The sequence below is a fragment of the Ambystoma mexicanum genome, chromosome 2q, assembly GCF_040938575.1.
Source record: "Ambystoma mexicanum isolate Mex_15411 chromosome 2q, UKY_AmexF1_1, whole genome shotgun sequence".
NCBI classification, from domain to species: Eukaryota; Metazoa; Chordata; class Amphibia; order Caudata; family Ambystomatidae; genus Ambystoma; species Ambystoma mexicanum.
In genome coordinates, this window is record NC_090924.1 from 1,254,637,173 (window position 1) to 1,254,658,612 (window position 21,440).

The window sequence follows — 21,440 nt, forward strand, 5'->3', positions numbered from 1 at the left end:
TCAATTTGCCCACAAATCTATATTTGATTCAAATACATATTTCCCAGGTACACAAGTGGTTGACATTACATACACACATCATATATTACTAAAGATAGTCCCTGTCCCGACTCTGGCGTTTCTAGGAGCTTACATTAAAAAATGGCAATTTATTTTCGATTTTAGTGGGTTTTGAAACATTGGTTTTTCATCAAAAATTATACAAAGGTACATTTCCCTTCCACATATATCCCAGTAACTTTCCATGCCTCTAGCTTAAACACATTGTCTACAATATTCATAATTAGCGGGGTTTTGCCCCAGAACATGGTACAAATTGGAGTTTGGACTCAAATCTTGAGGGCATTTTTCAAACTAAGACTTTCAAAGTTGTACATTCCTGTCATTGGGTTACAATAAGTTACCACTATTTCTATAAAATATATATTTGTTGCAATTCAGCTCCCCAAGTGTTTTGGTCCGCCTCCAGAAGTCTGGGTGGGCCAGTGATCACATGTCTCTCCTTGCTGGCAGAGGGCTGTTGACAGGAAACACTCAAAATGAACATACCCCATTCAACAGAAAGAGCCTTTTGTGTGGGCTCCAGCAGGCTGCCTGGAAGTCTCTCCTCAATCAATCAACAGTGTCATGGGATATCCTGCCTCCTGGTGTGGGAATCTCTGAGGTGTTAAGAGTTCTCAGCCTCTTGGCCTCTGGGAACAGCAGGTGGCTAATATTTTCAAATAACCAACACGCTTTGAAGTCCCTGCCCCTCTTGCAACTCCTAAATACAGTTTCCCTGTCAGAGTTTAGACCGCTATCGCCACCTTGGGGAATTTGTCGGTACTGCATCCATTTTTGAGTTGTCTTGAATTACTGCATTTCAATAGAGTGGTCTTTTGCTTGATAGTATAGGGCCCTTGCTTAACATTGTTTTGATGGCATCCTTACAGTAGAGTGGTGATGTGGAACCCCCCACAAGAAGGTTGTATCTTTGGAGTGGTCTCGTGCCAACTGCGCAGTTCTCCTATTTTGGCGTGAATGGGGGCGGCGATAGCTCATCCTCACATCCACTTAGTCTATTGATTTAGTTTGTTCTGGGATAGAATAATGGGCGGCGATAGCTCATCCCCACATCTACCCAGTCTATTGATTCAACATGGGTCAAAACCCTTGACAAACCTTGTGACATCACACCCTTGTACCTGATGGAAAGTCATACAGCAATACTGACCATCAGCATAGCAAATACAAAACCCCTACATAACACACACCCCTCCCTGATCTAAAACAAACAATATCAACATTTGATTACTATATAAATGAAGCACCCAAATAATAAAGGTAGACAAAAGCAGAAAACATTTGACAACAGCAAATAAATGATCATATTAATAATAATGAGCTGCATATATAGGGACACAACAAGACACTGAATGTAGAGTCACAAAAAGACCCTGAATGTAGAGTCCCACTTTACTTCCTTATCTTAGCAACTCTTGACAAGTTCCATATTTGACCACTTTCTAATCTCACAGCTACCCTGAGCACTTGGGCAACCCTGACTGCATCAGAATACAGAGGATCACCCTTCTTAGGAACAACAGCTCTCCTGATCTTGATCAAATCACCCACTTCAACAACCATTGTCTTCCTAGGAAAACTTCTCATTGGTCTTCCTAACCCATTTTTCTTTTCATGCTTCCATCCTCATCTTCACCTCTTCCACTACTTTATCAGTTTCTCTCGCTCTACCCACCCACGCAGGAGATAACAATGTGTTTCCCTTCCGTCCTCTCATCAGCTCAAATGGACTGACTCCCGTTTCAACACCCAGTGTCATTTGCAAAGCAAACAGACGTTCTTTAACTGCAACCTTTTGGTCAGTACCACTTGCACTCGCCCCTCTGATCCCCCCATTATACACTGATTTACCCTCTGAATCAGGCCATTCCCTTGGGGATTGTATAGTGCAGTTCTCGTGTGCTTTATCCCACACTTGTACTAATACTCCTGAAACAATTTCCCAGTAAATTGTGGGCCATTGTCCGTGAGCACACTCCTAGGTACCCCTTCTCTCTCAAAAACATCCTCTAGAAATCCAACAACACTTTGGCACGTCACATCCCTCATCACCTTGAACTCTGTCCACCTCGAAAACAAGTCTATCAAGGAAATCACAAACCTTCCTCGCCCCTTACTTCATATCCACAGGCCCAGCACATCTATGGCAAGATCTTGCCAGACACCTTTTGGTGCTTCCAATTTTCTTACCGGCTGTGCCACAGCTGACAGATTTTTTCCAGATTTGATACAAAAACTACAATCTGCAACCACTCTTTCAACCTCACGATCAAGACCCGACCACCAATAATCAGCTTTTATAATTTCCTTGGTTTTGTAAACGCCAATATGACCTTGATGTGCAACTTTAATCAACCTACCCCTCAAACAGCCGGGAACAACCAACGTGTCCCAGCGATATATCAACCCATCCTTCACTGACAACTCTAACCTCACCTCCCACAGTGATCTCTCCTCATCGGACAATAGCCTCTTCTCTGGCCATCCCTCCCTGATGAAACCAACTATGCGCTTCCATCTTTCATCTGACTCCAACGCTTCAGCCCATTCCTCCTTCTGTATCACCCCTTCCATGGTGGCAAACGCCATGTTTCCTACATCCACATATTTTGCCTCATCATTTGCATTGGCATCATCCACTCTCAGTCTAGAAGCATAATCTGCCTGTACATTGTCTTTACTCGGTACCACCTCGATGTTGAATTTGAGACATTGTAACCTAGTTACCCAGCAGGCAACCCTCCTTGAGACTTTATCAAGCCCCTTGCTTTCGAATATCGTTTTTAAAGGTTTGTGATCAGTTCTCAGGGTGAATTATTGACCTAATAGAAAATGTTTCAGCTTCTCAATGCCCCAATGACAGGCTAAGGCCTCCTTCTCCAAAACCGAATAATTCAGTTCAGCACCCTTTAACATACGGGAAGCAAGCATCACCATCGCCTCGGTACAATCAGCTCCCACCTGGGACATCACAAACCCTATACTCATTTCGTTGGCATCCACGGAATGAACAGTCCTCTTTCTGGTGTCATACAGAGCTAATGGCTTTGCCATGTCAATTTTCATTTTAATTTCATCAAACTCTCGCTGACATTCTCTGTCCCATTCAAATTCCACTCCCTTCCTCAATAATGCCCTCAATTTAGTCAATCCATCTGCATAGTTTTCCACAAAGTGATGATAAAATTCTATCGTCCCTAAAAACGATCTCAATTCAGCCTTATTCTCAGTAGTTACATCCTTTTAATACCATCTACCAAATCTGGCCGTCCTCAGATATCTCATAACCCAAGTACTCTAACGCTCGGGTAGAAAAAACACACATCTCGCAGCATCATGCCATGCTCCTTGAAGATCCTCAACACCATCTCCAGCTTTTTCTCCAATTCCTCTTACGCCCTTTAGCAGCTTATCCATTACTTTTTGGAAAACCGATGAGGCTGATATCAGCACAAAGGGCATGCAGCGAAACGGATAACTCCCTTCATATGTGATGAAGGCTGTGAGTTTACGTGATTCAACATCCAAATTAAGCTGGTGATATGCGCTTGCCATATCTAACTTGGCAAAAAAACTTTGCATTCCCAATCCGACTCAATAATTCACCCATATTTGGGAGTGGATGGCGGTTGGCTATCGCACACTTATTCAGTTCCCTCAAGTCTACACAAACCCTTAAATCATCACTCGACTTTTTAACCACTACTACTGGGGAAATCCACTCTACAGCTTTAGCTGATTCGATAATGCCCGCCTTTTCTAGTTTCTTCTGCTCCTCCCTTACCGCATCGCGCATAGTTATTGGCAAGGGTCTGAGTTTAGCACACACAGGCGTGCTCCCATCTTTCAATACAATCTTGTGCACCATGCCCTTGAGACACCCCACACCATTGTTAAAGACTAAAGATTCTCCCCTTTCTTTGCAACATAAATCTTACCACGTGTCATCCTCCCTTTAAATCTGAAATGAGCCGTACAACATCCCAACAACTCTATTTTGCCCCCTTTATTGTAGCCTCCGGGATTCTTATCAGACGGGCCCACATCTTCAATTCGACCACCCAAAATGTTTTCATAAGTAGCTTGTGACATCAATGTGATCTTTGAACATGAATCCGCCAACATTCTCACATGCCGTCCATTCACCTCAACCCAAGCAGATGGGTGTTCACACTCGTCAACCTCGGCACACTTCACCAAATTCACTGTAACAATCTCATTCTCAGACTCTTCACCTTCATCTGACGACCCTATATCGCATTCCTCAACAAACATGGTCCACTTTCTCCCACCAATACGGTAGTTCTTGCAGCAGTTTTCAAAGTGCCCCCACCTTTTACATAAACTGCAGTTAGCTCGTCTCCCAGGGCATATGGGAGAGGTTGATAAATGACGTGCACTTCCACACCTGAAGCACAATCGTTCATCCCTCTTTGGACCTCTCTGCACACCATCTTTCTGGGTCACTTTACTACCCATCTGACCCCCCCTCCACCCTTACCCTGGATAACATCATTCCGCTTCACAGATTTACTTTTCTGTTTCTTTTTTTCCCTTACACCATCTTTCTTTTTGTCACCCACTCTCAGCACCTCAGTTACTTGGGAGGGCTCTGTTTCTTTATTAGTTAATTTCGCCACACATTGCAAAGTATGTTCTATCCTCTTAGCAATACCTATGACCTCCTCCAAACTGGAGTTGTCTTTCAACCACACCTCCTCACGGATCTTGTCATTGGAGCAGTGCAACATAAATTGTTCCCTTATATGCTCATCCAAGCCCCCACCAAATTTGCAATTTAAGGACAGGTTTCTCAGCGCTTAATTTATTCCCTTCATGTTGGAATCTCATTCCGAAGTGGTATCGCTCAAGCACAGTGCTTATCTTTGACTTAAAATGTTTGTCAAGTTTCGCTAGCACTCCGTCAAAATCATTTCCTCCAGCTTCCACATCTAGTTCTGCAGTGTCTGTCAGCGTCTCATAGATCCTCTGTCCTTCATAGCCTAGGAAATGCATAAACATTGATACTTGCCAGACATTGGGGTCGGGGGTCTCAAGGCTCGGGTGAGTACTCCTTACTAGTCACATCCCATCCTCGTCACCAGTGTTGGGACAGTGACCACGCCACATATGTTTGATTTGTAGTTTATTATGTATACTGAAGATAGATGCATGAGACCCCCAACCAACACTGCAGCTTACATCCAACTGTTGAATCTCAAGCAACAACATTCTCCTGGGGATTCCAAAATCTGGAACCTTGTGACATCACACCCTTGTACCTGATGGAAAGTCATATAGCAATACTGACCATCAGCATAGCAAATACAAATCCCCCACTCCGATCCACCTCACAAATGGAGGCCGCCATCCTCCCTCGCCTGGGAACAATGTAAGTGTGGTACTTGCCCTCACTCCTCACTCCTCCCCTCATCCACAGAATTTCTCCACCCCCCCACTTACCTTCTTTTCAGTCCATTTCAGGAGCGGACGCGCTGTAAACACTTCTGTCCCACGCACGTCCGCTCCCAATCTGTGACAGGCCGTCATGGCAAGGAAGAAGGGACTATGTGTAGTCCCTTCTGTCCTTTCAATGGCGGCCAATTTTTTGTATACTTTTATTAATGGGTGTTGTGGGAAGAGAGAAGGGACTACATGTAGTTCCTTCTCCCGTTTCCATGGTGGCCATTTTTTGTTTACTTTTTTCAATGGCTGCCAGGGAAAGCGAAAAGGGACTTAATTTTCCCTTCCGCGGCAGACTTTTTTTTTTACATTGTTTGGTTCTGTTCTGTTCCCAAACGCGGTGCATTTCAGAGCAGAAACAAAAATGCTTTTTGCACCCCGATCTTACAGGCCGGGGTACTAATAGCAATAAGCCCCTTGCAGGGGGAGGGCATTACCACTACAGGTAATGCCCCGGGGCCTTCATTAAAAATCTCGCTTCGCTCAGTCCTGTAACTATGAGCCCAGGGCATTACCTGAAGTCGTAATGCACTCCATGCGAGGGGCTATTGCTTAAGTAATCATTTATGCAATTTTAGAATATTGTAACATGCAACCAATGAGATGCTGGATAGTCTATTACAGGTGGGTTATAGTCTTAAATCCAGAAGTCCCATAATAAGCCAAGATCTTTTAATTATCTTATTATTTCTTCTCCTTTACAGATCCGAGGAGGCCCTACTAAATCCAGAGGTAAAGTAAACTAGGGAATATGCGGATGAAAAGTTGAGTAGTCGCTTTATACCAAGCTAATGCCAAGTGTGTGCTTTCGAAACATGTACACTTTTATAAGCCTAGCTTCTCAAAACTGTCCGCCAAATCTTGGTGTTCCCGCAAGATTTTAAAATCTCAGGGGAGCCATCTCCCTGAACTATGACATGACAGAAGATCACTTAAGAGTTGTAGTTTTGTTATTCAGTTGATTGATTGATTGATTAATTGATTCAATTTTTAATTTTTTTTCAAAGTTCTTAGACAAACAACTGGAAAGGAACAAATAATGACCAAACGACAAGTAGAGAAATGAAATCCGCAGAAGTCAAAAGGGCACGCAAATATCAGGCCATTAATAGCAGCTAATCAGGAGTTTTATTAAACAGAATGGTCCTAACTGTAATTGTTTATTGAGAATCCACCCTCAACATGGGAGTTCTTTGCCGCCCCACTTAAGTGGTTACTAAACAAAATGTTTAACAGATAGTTTTTTAGCCCTATCTCAGATACATATCATGCCCCTTGGATCCCTCGCCCCTGAGCTAACAATGAGCCAAGAATCAGGTGGACGGGAAATATATTAGTATTTATTTAAATTCAAAGTGATAGAAATTAGTATGAAAATGTCAAACACCACTTTATCCATGTCACAACACAATCAACTTCTCTCAGCATAAATAAATCACAAAAGTGAGTTAAAAAACACGATCACAATTCTTCACTTTCTGAAAAATTTCACTTCACAAAATAATTACACTGATCAATAACAAAGCCATGTATGTAATGTTATGTGATTTTGATTTTTCTGCCGGCTTAAAAGGCTAGCAGTACGATTTCAAGATTGGTAATCATGATTTCACCCACACTTTTGGTTTGAAATAAACACAAGGTGATTTATTGGTTTGTCTTTCAGACCACCCCTCCCTGCTTTGGTCTATGCTGGGAAGTCAGACAGAAAAACTTGAAAGCTTTGGGGAATTTTGGTTTCAGAAACCCCTCACTGAAAGGCCTGTGATGGTGGAGCTGGTTAAAAAGGTTGGGCTGATTTCAGAACATAGTCACCCCTCTTCCTTAAAGAAGTTGGGGTCAGCTGAACAACATGGATTACCCAATTAATATATAAGCTACAGCCTTCAGCACACACTGGGAAGTGAGCTTTGTTAATTTCGAATTTTAACAAAATGCACCCTGTAGTGTTCCGCAAAATGGGGAATTAATGAAATTAATATTTCTGGTTAATCAGGCTAAGAATCTACACCCCTGCCCTAGATAAAGGGAAACGATTCAAGGCAAGCAGATCCTCCACTTTTTGGTTTCCCAGGGCTCAGTTCTATTTACATAGTAAACCTCTGTTTAAGGTCCAGGAAAGCCAGCTGCATCTCAGGATACTCTGGAAAGATAAGGCAGGGGTCTGGTCACTCCACTCTCAAAGATGGCCTCCCGCTTTCCACCATAGGACCCAGTCAGCTTTGAGGCCTTCCTAGGAATAGACAGCTCCACCCAGATACACTCTCATCAATCACCTCTGGTGTCTTCTTACAGCTGTCACTTGGTATGTTTCAGCAGCTTTCCTGGTGGTTTGTCTCCTGTCTGTCTGTTCCTCTGCTTTTTCTCTGTGTGTCCCTGTCCTAGGGCAGTCCCCCTTATTTACGACACCACCAATTTTACAATCTTGGGAAAGTACCCTGCAATAATCCCTTCCACTAGGATTGGACATTTACCATTCTCTCTCCCTCAAAGCCAGCCTCCAACTCAGGATTGGTTTAGGGGTATGGAGTAACATATGGCAAATCCCATTAGTCATCGCCCCTTTGTTCTCCTTTCAACTTTTTGGCAAAAACTAGTTATGTATCACAACTTCATAATTTTACTAGCAACTGCTATGTTAAACACATTTTCTGTTTCAGCTAATCATGGGTAATTAAATAAGCCGACCACCAAATCCGTATCTGTAGCATGTCAATTTGGCATCTTTCTGCCATTTACATAAAAAGCACAGCAGTTATAAATATATAAGTTATTAAGCATATCCCTAATTTCATTTTCCACCCGTTTACCAAATTTCACATTTAGAACATGTTCAGATCAGCCAGAAACACATCTTAGATAGCCATTAGAGTTCCAGGAGTCGCACGTGGATGAATTTTATATTCCCAAAATCACCTGGAAATTACATAAAAAATGGTACATAGCTGGTACATAGCTGAAATCCATCCACCTTTTGATGGATAAGGAAAAGGCCTAAATGATAATAGTCCTTTTAAATTAATTGTGAATCTTCATGTGGTACAAATGGCCCTGACTCCTGTCTTCTGGCCATTTGTTTTCACTGGGTCTGCCTGTGCACACAGTTTTTTTTTTATCAATCTCCTTTGTGTTGGAAGCATGCTCTTTGAAGTGGGTGCCCCATTCTCACACATATTAGTCATGCTCCAGCCAATGGTGACTTTTTCTTGAAGTCAATGCTTACAGAGGCAGCAGGTCTGGAGAACATTGCATTTCGACACATTTAGCAGGACAATTTATTGTGGTTATATGGGATATGTGACATCCAGGATGAGAGTGGCAGTTTTCCTTGTGAAGTTTTGCCCACAGCCAGCAAAATGGTCTGCTTTGGACTGACAATTTTCATGAAGACAGGGTGGCTCTTCAAATGTCACTGAAGATTTGGTAGGTGAAACATAATATGCATTGCTTTTGGTCAACCCGCATATCATAACCTATATGTCATGTTTTGTTTTCCTGACATTTGTCTGTGAGCAATGATATTTTTTCACTTTTACATTTTAAAACTGTTTTTATTTGCACACACATGTGCACACCATTTTTGTTTTCAATGTTTAAACTATCCAGTTTTCCATGTGATAGGGATCTTTAATTCCTCCTTGTTTTTATATTAAAATGCTGCTTATCAATTGGTAATGACTGGTAGGCCCCTTTCCACATGTCTGTATAATTGTACTTGAAAAACAACTGAACTGGAGTCTTCCAGCCCTTTAAGATGAGGTAGCAATACCTTTGAGATGGCTGGGGATGCAGAAGGTATTCAAACATCAATAATCGAAACAACTCAGGTAGTTTGCAAAGGGATAACTGTTTTAATATCAATGATCTGAAACAGGGAATACAACAGACATCATGGGCGTCTCAGCGTAAGATCCCTCAATGCATCTTAAAAAAAGCATTATTTTATAGCAAAGAATTGTCATATGTGACGTGAACCTACGTATTACTAACGTCATCCTACGTGGCAAACTACAAAAACCTACTGAAGAAAGTGATTGGTTCTTAAGGAACCTCTAAGTATACAACCCATATTCGTCTACAGAAGTGAAGAATAGTGATAGGCTGCTTAACATCAGGTGGGAAAACTAAGCCCTCCCCTCAAACAGATCACTATGAACGTCACTAAATACATGACATCCCATTGGCTACACAAACTATAGGACCCTTAATCACATGGCCCCCTCCCATTGGTTGGCACTCTAACCTCCGTCACTACTTTTCCACCTACGTAGCAGCATGCAGAATATTTTTGGGTAACACACTCAGGAATTGGGGAACGCGATGAAAAAACAAGATATGCGAGTGAACCATCAGCATTGAAACAACCAATCCGTTAAAAAGGGTAAGTGCTGTACAACTTACACTCTAGGTACCCTAAACACAGTGATGTGAGAATATATGATGTAGGACAAAATCTGACCCTAGATCACTTGTTCAACAGATACTCAAGACTACCTCCAGAAAGAATAGAGATACCGGACCAATGCCCTATAGCAATAGGCAACGGAATTTGGTGAGATTGACCAGAAAGAAGATCATACGGATAATAGTAGTCATATGCTTTAGAGGTTCCTGATATATGTATTTTCCCTTGTAGGGAGTGGATGTACTGACGAGACGTCCCATCAATGTGGAATATGCCCTCTCCAGCCAAAGAAATTGAAAGACAGTTGAATGATGTGACTGTCCTTTTTGTGTTTATATAGAGTGTCCCATTAGGCACTATCTATAGTCCTGAAGAAAGCGGCAAATTGCTTTTCCCCGCAGAAACCGGTGGACATAGATTGGCTCAAGGTGATGACCTGATCCACCTGTCTCATAACAATGGTCAAATGAGCTTGGTTATAGGACATCCTTTCTTTTAGAAACATAGCGGAAACAAGACCACTGGCTCTTTTGGGTACAAGACCGCATATGCGATTTTATGATAAGTCACACTAAGTGGCAGCAACACAATTAAAGAGGATTGTTGACTCCCACATGGTGTGTACCATTTTAGAACACCAGGAAAGTAGTGAGTTAGGATAGGGCGAGCTCTCTGCTGTCTCCTCACCTAGATAGATGAAGCACCAGCGCCCAACTACCCAACTAGGGATATCCAATTCAAGGGACAGAGAGATTCTCTTTATAGGGACATGTAAGTAGTGCTAAGGACTAAAGCAGTAGGTATAATTTGTTTAAATGAAAGTGATTCTGCTCATGATGTGTAAACAGAATGCTATGTGTAAAAGACAATGTGCTTTCTGGATATCTATTTATCTTAGACTTCCCCATGCTATAGGGCATGAGTGAACATACAAAGCATTCCTCCTTTTAGGTTCTCGTTCCCACTTCTTTCATATGCTGATACCATATGTTATTCCCCAAATGTTTCCCAAAATAAGCCACAGTCCAATATTCTTTATCTTTACTCAACAGCTTCTGTGTCCTTCTTCCTTGTCATAGACCTGGTCTGCACGTGCTGTGGTTCTTCCCTGATGCTTACTTCCGGTGTGGGTGAAACGGGTTCTCTAGCATAGATCTTCAGTCCTCTGAGAAATATCCAAACGCGTATGCCTTGTAGCTTGACTTCAGACAGTAAAACGTTCTCCATTATGAAGGGGCCGTAAAAACAAGGCTCATGCCACCTTCTAGTGAAGTTGTGGATTAGGACTGCATCTGCGATGAAAAGTTTGGGAAGACATAGCTCTTTAACTCCGTTTGCTATAACATCTCCTTCTGTGTTCCGAGTTGCCTCATATACCTCCCACTTGAGCTGATCTGAATTGGCAGAGATATTTGATATCATGCATGTAAGATAATCACGTAGCTCCTTTCCTAAAAATTCTGCTGTTGCCTGGGCATCACTTCTAGTTTGAGACAGAGGTGTGAGAGGTGTCCCCATTTGCCTCCCTGTCACTATCAGCGTGGGGGGTAAGATGGTGGTCTAAATCTGGTTGATTTCTCAACGCATATAATGCCAGTTGTAGACAATGCAACCATCCCATCTTCAGGGTAAGCTTCAATTTGGCTATCCTCTCTTTAAACAAGCCATTGAGTCTCTTATAGACCCCATTTGCTTGCGTGTGAAACACCGATGAAAATGTGTGCTTTATATTAAATAACAAGCATATTTTCTCAAAGACTTGTTAACAAAATGAGGGCCATTTTCTGATCTCAGTAGCTCACATATTACCCATCTAGGAAACACTTCTCAACAAAAAATGTAGTTGAACAATTGGAGTCTGGGTGTCTACACGGTCCAGCTACAATCCACCTTCGAAAAAGGACATACCACTACAATCATATATCTGTATCCATTGCATACTTGCAGCATGTCGACATAGTCGATATGCAAATGCTGAAAGGGCCCACTAGGTCTTGGAATAACTCCTCTAATTGTGAGCAATGTGTGCCCAGCAGTAAACATTTGATATACGATACAATTTACTACATAAAATGCAACATGTTCTACTATATTTGGAATGAACCATTCCTCCGCTATTGTTGCAGTGAGGCTCTCTCTAGTGACGTGCGCAGGGTAGTGTAGCTGGTCCAACGCCCCCCTTAATAAGGCCACAGGCATCAATGGTTTACCAGTGCTGTTTTGTTGTCACAATGCTTCAGAGGGGTTCAAAGAACGCCCTCTCAGTGTCCACAAGTCGTTCTCATCTTGAGGTGCTTCCCCTTGGATCTCTGCTAGCTGAGTCTTAGACAGGTATTATATAACATTCAGACACAATCATCATCACCACCATACTTTCATTCACATCAGGGGTATCAAATGACATAATAGTTTCTGAACATGCAATTTGCTGGGCTCCCTTGTCTACTTTTTGATTTCCACTCGAGAAGAAATCTGCTCTCTTAGTGTGTGCTGCACACTTAACTACTGTGATGGCTACTGGGAGTTGTAGTGCTCTAATGAGTCTGTCCAATAAGGCTGTGTCTTGCACTGCAGTTCCGTCCGCTCGGAGGTAGCCCCTCCTTTTCCAACGTGTTAGGCCTGCATGCACGGTTGATGTCACATAGGCGGACTCACTGTGGACCAGAGGTCGCCAAACAGTCGATCGCGGGCGACTAGTAGCTCGCCTGAGCCTTTTCAGTCGCCCGCGCTGTAGATACCGAAAAATAAACATTTATCCTAAGTTATATTATTTAATGGTGCTTTTTGCACCCATGTTCCGTGTTCAGGATCCAAACTCTAGTCAGACCAATTGCAGGCAGAGAGCTTGGCTACTGTGCCACTTGGAAGTGCTTATGAATCCACTGACAAATGTCAGTATCACGTTATGCTTCTGCAGGCCGCCTGTAGTACCACAGTTGGCCTTGTGCACCCCCACGACAGTCTTTCTTAAGCAAGCTGCTCTTGTGTGCCAGAGATGTTGGAGGGGCTGGGGCAGGATCAGGATCATTGTGACCACGCAATGAAAATATCACAGTAGCACTGCCGCTCGCCTGGAAATGTTCAAAATAATATTTAAAAAATGGTGCAATTTCTTTCAGGTGTTTTCTTTCCAAATTCCACACCGTACATTTCCACTTTAAATCACTTCCATGACACAAGTACACCCACTTTCAGTACATTAATCAATCCATAGACACGCTGTACAGTAGAAGCCTACCAGGGTAGTTCAGCAGGTTGCAAGACCGATGCTGAGATGTTATATATTCAAAACTACAGGTTGTTAATCGTATGACTTTTTGCAATGCATTATAAAAAAAAGTGCTATGCAATGTGTTTGGCCAGGGTATGGGTTGGGCTGGTTGCTTGCTTATATTCAGGGCTGAGGTGGGGATATTTCTACCCCTGTGAAAATCAAAAGTTGGCCCCCATGAACCCACAGTTTAATTTCCTAAAAACTGCTGTCAGGATAACAGAAGCATTTATTTGTGATTAACCAGTTTGACAAGCATAGAACATCTTTATAAATATAACTTGTGCTAAAACACAGAGGGGCACACAAATAATGATAATGATGTGTTATTTATATAGCGCCTTAATCCAAAGCGCTTTACAGAGCACATATTTACATGCAATATCACCCAACTGAAATTGGTACTCATGTATCGACCTCAGAAGGATGAAAGGCTGAGTTGGCCTTGCTGGGATTTTAACCTGCGACCTGCAGATCACGCTCAGATCACAGCAGCGAGCGCTCAACCCGCTGAGCTATCTTACTGGCAAATAACAGAGTATGTGTGGTGTCTGACAAAAAAAAACATTTCAAAGAAAACTTGTGAACGCAAGCAACATTTTTCAATTTGGAAATTACTTTTGTTTTTTTTATGTAAGTGTGAAATGCACATTTGGAAAACAATAGTGTGCCTAGCATGTAGAAAGCCTGCATAAAACGCAAAGGAAGGGGCACACAAATGACAGGATATTTGTGTGCTAGTCCAACAAATATCTGTCTTTTTGAGACCGCTACTAATAAATAAATAATGCAACAAAGAGGTTTTTGAAGTTCTTAGTATATTCGTGAAGGCATATGTTATTCCATCTGTTTATAGAGAGGAAATAATCGAGCCAAAAAAATATTAGTAAAAATTCCAAGGTTTATAAATATCCCCACCCCGATATCGCCCGCTAGTAGCTCTCCACTGTTGGCCTCCACTACAAGTAGCTCTAGCTAACGTAAAGGTTGGAGACCCCTGCTGTAGACAGTTACTTCCTGGTCTGCGTCTCTCTCGACAGTCCCAAAAATCTTTGCATGTGCTTTATCATGAGTGGCTTTGCTGTTTTCAAAATAGCCTCAGCCCTTTCAGGAGTGACTTTCTTTCATTTACACAAAATGAACAGGCCTATGTACAGCACATCCTCTTGACAGTACTGCAATTTCCCCTTGTCTACTTTATATCCTTTTTCTGCAAGAATAATCATTAGCTGGATTGAGTCACGTCTGCACTCTTCCTCTGAGGTGCTACAGACCAATATATCATCCATGTACCGTAGCACAACACCTTCGAAATCAATATCTGCAGGACTCTATTGTAAATGGATGCATACTCACAGTACCCCTGGGGTAAACAAGTGCTTTGCAGGCAGGTTTGTCTAAACGTAAATGATGTCAAATCTTGCAAGTCTTTATGCAATGGGATTGAGAAAAATGCATTTTTCAAGTCAATCACAATAAAATATCGTGCCTTACATGAATATAACATAAGATTGTCACCGGATTGGAAATTAGAGGGAACTCGGTCTCTACAATCTGGTTAATCAGGTTTGAATCCTTTATTGAACGCCACGACCCACCTTTCCCTTTTTTAAAATGCGGTACTAAACGGTGACTCTGATGTCACTAGGTTGATCTGTTCCATCATAGCAGATATAATTTTAAAAATACTTTCATCTGCCTCCCGAGACATGGGATACTGTCGAGCTTGAGATAAAATTGCTCCTGGTTTCAATGTAATCTTCACTTCTCCAGTTCCCTTTAATTGGCCTACGTCATAGGGGCCTTTTGTCCATAACAAGACTGGCACTTTTGCCATGTCGTCACCAAATGTTTCAGGATGCTTTCATGCTAGCATCATTTTCTGAGGAACCTCGCATTTAATTGCTCTCACCCAATAAGTAATATTCATCTCAAATATTACTTTGTCATCTGCTGGATGATCTCCAAACATATCCTCATCAGTGACGTCAGTTAATCTGTAACCTTCCCCTATGGAAATCACTGTCCACCATCGTCTGCTGTCATGATCATTTTGATCAAGCAAAGTCATTTCTCCTTGCATTATGGCTGCTGTAATTCTAAAGGAAAGATTGTCCATTCCTCTTCATCCATAGGTATCTTTGGCCTACACAGAAATTCATCAGGTATTCTCATAGTCCTTGCCACTAAGCCTGGCAGCCATGTTAACAGAATCCGTACCCCATAATGAAAAATGTCTGGTTCTAACGCTACTCTTTGCATGACCACTTGTCCTGCAAATGCCATAATAAATTCACTCATGTTTAAATAATGCATTGCTGGTGTTGGGCACACTATGATTTCATCAGTGAACGAAATTGTCATGTTCAACTTGGTCATTAAATCTGGACCTAACACATTGACAGGTGTCTGCTTTGAATATAACAATGGCACAGACATGTCACACTCTCCTATAGATACTGGCAATGTGTCAGTAAAAGGAACTCTGCTTGTAGCTCCTGTGAAAACTTGAGTATTCATGGCATTTCCATACATCGAAAATGTCCCCTATCGTATACATGAGCGTGTTGCACCCGTGTCTACCAAAAAACAAAAAGGATTTGCCTCCTATATTGACTTCAACCCTGGTTCCTCTTGATGATTAGGCGTCACAGATAATATCGAACACATCAAGTCTCCCAGTGAGTTGTCCTATTGTGGTTACATTCTCATCCCCGTACCTGTGAAAGGATTCCCTCCATCAACAGTGACATCCTCTATTCTAGGAGTCATTAATTGACCCGTATGTGTGCTCTGCTGTATCTGCATTGGTGACTGCTGTGACTGCCGTTGTGGTTGATTCATTAGTGTCTGCTGTACACCCCAATTCAAGGGAAGTGTCAGCAAATATACCTGTGGTTGGAACACCCCTCTTTGGTTCCCTATTGTTGAATAGCCCTCTTATCCTTCCACAGTAGGGGCTATCCCTCCGGTTACCATGTATCAAGTTACAGTTAGTCTGTAGAAGGGATTTTTGATCTATCCGATGATTATTCTTGCATAAAGTGGACCATGGGCCACTGAATCCGAGACTAAATTGTTGAGTGAGATTTCACTTTTTTTGGAGCTGCGCACTGGCCTTACTGGGGGACCCACGAACACCGTTGCAGGGAACCCTAGTGTCCTTTCTTCTTCCTCTGTTGTACGCATTTTTCTTTTCTTTTAAGCACTTTATATAATTGTTTTTTCTGTCCTTTATTTATGTTGTTACAATGTCCTTTTACAAAAATAGTACAATATTGTGTATTGTTGCTAAACAAGTACAATTAATAAATTGAATTGCTTAATTACTTTTCTACAAATAAGGGATTTGTGCCTTATTTTTCCAAACAATGTGACAGTGTTCTTATTAAGATACTAGGCTTGCCAGAACCTGCAAATTATTTGAATTAAACTTATTAAACTTATTAGACACCCCAATTCAAGGGAAGTGTAAGCAAATATACCTGTGGTTGGAACACCCCTCTTTGGTTCCCTAGTGCATGGAAGTCTGGCTGCATTCTCGGCACTTGTGTGCTGCACTGTTTGATTTTTAGCAAACCCATATCCACTGTGCTGCAAATATGCAGGCAGGTTTATAGTCCCCCCTCTTGAGAACTGCCCATTCTGCACAAATCCTTGACTTCTACATATGCAAGAAAAGTGCCCTGACATACCACATAATACAAGAGGAAGTCTCCTAATTTGCCCCTCCTGCATGTTGTGACTATCGTCCTGCGTGTTTTGGAACCCACTTTGATTGTTCTGTAAGTTTCTCTGATTATTCTGGAAGCCTCCCTGATTGTTCTGGAAGCACCTACCTCGAAAGCCTCCCTTCCCCGTGATGCAAATCCACTATTATTTTGATCAAACTATCTTTGGTTATTCACCTGAGGCAATTTCTCTGCTTGCTGTGAACCCGACTCGTCTCCACTAGTTAACATTGCCCCTTAAATGGTGTACTTTGACAGTTTCTTCTGCACTAACTTTGCCTCTTCACCTTTCCTAACATCGTCTTTCTTTCGATTCTTCTCTTGCAACAGTCTGCAATAATGCACAATGGTCAACTGTATTTCTAACCATGGCTTCGCTTCCATGCCCACCAATTTCTTGAGCTGCTTCTGCACTGACTCTGGCAGCCCTTGGCACAATATATGATAAAATACAGGTATACTCCAAGGCCCACTACTCTTGGGAATTCTAAATATAAACAAGAGGATCCTCCCCTTCCTGCATCTTTTTTGCCCATGTCTGACGTGCCCAGATACAGTACTCTAAGTGCTTTCCAGACCGCTGCCCTACAGTTACTGAACTGTGCTCAATCGTGAGCAGTGTTTATCGTGGTAACACGAGAATACCCTGCTCTTGACCAAATGTCATCAGCCCTCTCCCAAAGGATAGCAATCAGGAGACCTTTAATGTCCCCTATAGCTAACGTGTTTCCTCCTGCCATTTTCTCTGACTCATGTATCCATTTCCCAGTGCCAGAAGTTAAACTCAGGAGTTTACACCTTAAATTATCCTTATCCATCTGCGGCAAGGTATATACTGTGGCCTAGCCCCTCCCTTTTCTAAAAAAGGAAACTGTGAAACCCAAAACTCATATTCATCACCCATCGTCTGTCTATCCATAACAGGGACAATGGTTCCACTCTGCATTCTACCTGGCAGCAACCTTAACCTGCTCACATACGTTGGCGAGTCCCCCTCTCATCATGTGGTCACTCTTTAGGTTGATCTAGCCTCATCACTGATTCTGACTCCAGAGATTTGAGTTGGTCTAGATCCAACCATCTTACTTCCTTGTCTATTGAAAAACACCCATCAGGGCCACATGCGCCACCTTCCTCTTCCCCACGGAAGGTTGTTCTATCTTCGTTTGACATATCCTGTCCCCAACTCATGTGACTTCTCTCTCCTTTGTCTCTATTCAGAGTCAGTCTATCTAAAGACTGCTCCTTTGGCTCAAAACTGCATGAGGCTCCCGCTGTATCGTACAGCTGCATACTCTCGAGCCGATCGTTTTTGCCCTTTCCTTGCTGCACTTTCTTAGTCCTCATATCATGATAGACTTTATCGATAGCATCCCCAATGCTTCTTGAGTCAAACTCATCCTCTAGATTTGCTCTAGATGTACCTGGTATTGGCTCATGTGCTGGGAAGAACTTTACTATGTCTTCCCATGACACTACTGGATTAGGATCTATTACTTCTTTTTCCATACGATCAATATTGCATGCTCTTTGCCTTCTTTTCCGTTCTAGCTCATCATCAAATTCTCTTTGCTTTCTTGCTTCCTCTTTTCTCTTCATGTCCCTTCTCTCATTTGTCCTTCGTATTTCTTCATCTCTACATCTTTGCATTCTTTTATACCTTAATTTCGGTTCCTTTTCCTCCATTCTTTTCCTTTCTACTCTTTCTCGTTCTTCGATTGCCCTCTGTCTGTTGTCATATTTACCTGCTCCTCTGCTCTATCTTGCTTTTGCAGTTGCTCCTTTTGATACAACTGTTCCCATGTTTATCTATCCTTTCTTTTCATCCTATCATCTTTCAATCTTTCCTCTCTTTTTTATCCTTTATATCTTGCTCATCTAGATCTTCCCTTTGCCTTATGTCCTCGATGATCTTACCATCAGGTTTGAGCAAAATCTAACTACCCATCCATTTGTTCTGTATAAGTGCTAATTCATCAGTCTTTTCTTTTTCTCCTATCCATCTCCTTATTTCCCCTCCTATACCTAAGGATGTGCTTGGTCGTTCACTTCTGTCTTTATCGTATCTGTTCTTGTCCCTCGGCACATTTTCCAGAGCTCTAAGCTCGCTAATCTAATTTTTCTAACTTTATTTCCCTTATATGCAGCATGGAAACATGTCGTCATATGCTGCAAAACTGCCTTCGATAGTGATCTCCCTTGTGGCCATGGCATCAATATTTTGTCTTCTGTGCCCTTCACCAACTCTGCACTGTAATGTCTAAGCTTGGGTGCATGCTTGGGTAACTGCTTGCAGAGGTGTATAAGCGGAGTAATATCCTCCATTTTGACACGTCACTCTTGACTGTCAACACTCACCTTTACACTTTGTAGATTTTTCAAAAGTGCGTTTCAGAAATACATAACAATATGAGCGTGCACCAATTGTTGCAGGCTCCAAACCCTTTATATCATGTTTTTTAATTTACTCTATATTTTCACTGAACACCATTAGTTTAGTTCCAACAAATAAATAATTAATTCTCAAATCACTTGTTCCCTTTTTTTTTCTTTTTTTCGCATCAGTCAATTCCTCTATTTTTTTTTCACCAATACATATAAAACGAACAGACAAATGGACATACTCAACCAGCCACATATATCTCACAGTCTTCTCTTTAAGACCTGTCTTGCCCAAAAAATATCCCGACATGGGATGTAAGTTGCCCTCTTTAAACTCGTCTTTAACTGAGTTCGTAGTCTACGTCACCCGTCCATAGGGTTCTAGGTGCGACTTGTTCTGTGTTGTTTAAAATGCAAAAACCCTGGGTGTATCCTTTATTTTGGCTTCTCCTCACGATACCTCTTAATTGCTTGGCCTCTCCTCAAGTCAATTACTTAATATTCAATATTCACCATTTCTCAAGTTACTTTACCCCAGCCTTCCTCCGTTATTCGTTTTCTCCTTATCTTTTTCTTCACCCACTACCCATTCACCCTTTTGCCACCTCACTCAGTTTTACTCACCATTCGTGTTTTCAGCTTCTGACTCTCGGGATCGTATGCTGCCTCAGTAGCCTCTTCAACCTTCCATCTATTCAGCTTCCTGAAGATGGCGGGAAGGGGATTCAGTGGAAACTGGGGGACTCATCTCACCCTTGCTTGCAAGTCTAAAGTTTAAAAACTGATACTGCTATCTACAGGAAGCTTCACGTCCTTTCAGCCAAATGGCAAAGGAAGTGCGATATTTCCGGGACCCGAAAGCCTACTCTCTCGATGGATATCTAACCATCCTCCCAGCTACCACGTGAACTGGAGTCTTCCAGCCCTTTAAGATGAGGTAGCAATACCCTTGAGATGGATGGGGATGCAGACGTTACTCAAACATCAATAATCGAAACGACTCATAGTTGGCAAAAGGATAACTGTTTTAATATCAATTATCTAAAACAGGGAGTACAACGGACTTCAATGGACGTTTCAGCATAAGATCTCTCAATGCATCTTAAAAAAAGCATTATTTTTTAGCAGAAAATCATCACAGGTGACGTCAACCTACGTATTACTAACGTCATGCTACGTGGCAAACTACAAAAACCTAGTGAAGAAAGTGATTAGTTCTCAAGGAACCTCTAAGTATACGATCAATACTCGTCTAGAGGAGTGAAGAAAAGTGATAGGCTACTTAACATCAGGTGGGACAACTAAGCCCTCCCCTTAAACAGATCACTATGAACATCACTAAATACACAACCTCCCATTGGCTACACAAACTATGGGACCCTTAATAACGTGGCCCCCTCCCATTGGTTGGCACACTAACTTCCATCAATACTTTTCCACCTATGTTAGCAGAACGCAGACTGGGCATCCAGGTGCTGGTGAGCTAGTCTCCAACCATAGCTTCCCACCAATTAGCATATGCATCCATCATCACCTCAGTGGTCTGCTGTCAATTAGGGCTTTGAACTTGTCCTTGGGAGTGTTCTTAGCTCTGGGGAATTCTGCGGACTGAAGGCACACCCTGCCCACATGCGTAGGTGTGACCATCATGTTCGTCCAACTTCATCCTTCAACATGACTGTAGACCACAAAATCGAGCCCTAGTGTATTTAGAATAGTATTTTCTAATAGACCTCTGACGTCTTTATTGTTTTTGTCCATGCATTCTGAACAGGAGCTCTGTTCTTTCTCACAATTGGTATCCAATATCTGCACACTCCAGCCTGATAAGACCTTGGCTTCTTGGCTCATACAGTCTCGCTTTTCTGAGATTCACATTGTAATTCACTTGTTTTATAACTGTGACACACTGGAAAAGAGTTCTGCTATAGTACATAGTGGAAACATCCATTATTTGCTCACTTTTCTATGTATGTGTATATTGGTGCATGCCACAATCTATTCACTACTTAGATTCCTCAAGAATACTTCATCGGCTTGCGTTTCTTTGCATCTGTACACGTGAACACTGACTTCACATCTTCATCAGTACTGTAGCATAAGTTTCTTCATCTTGATCCCAAGA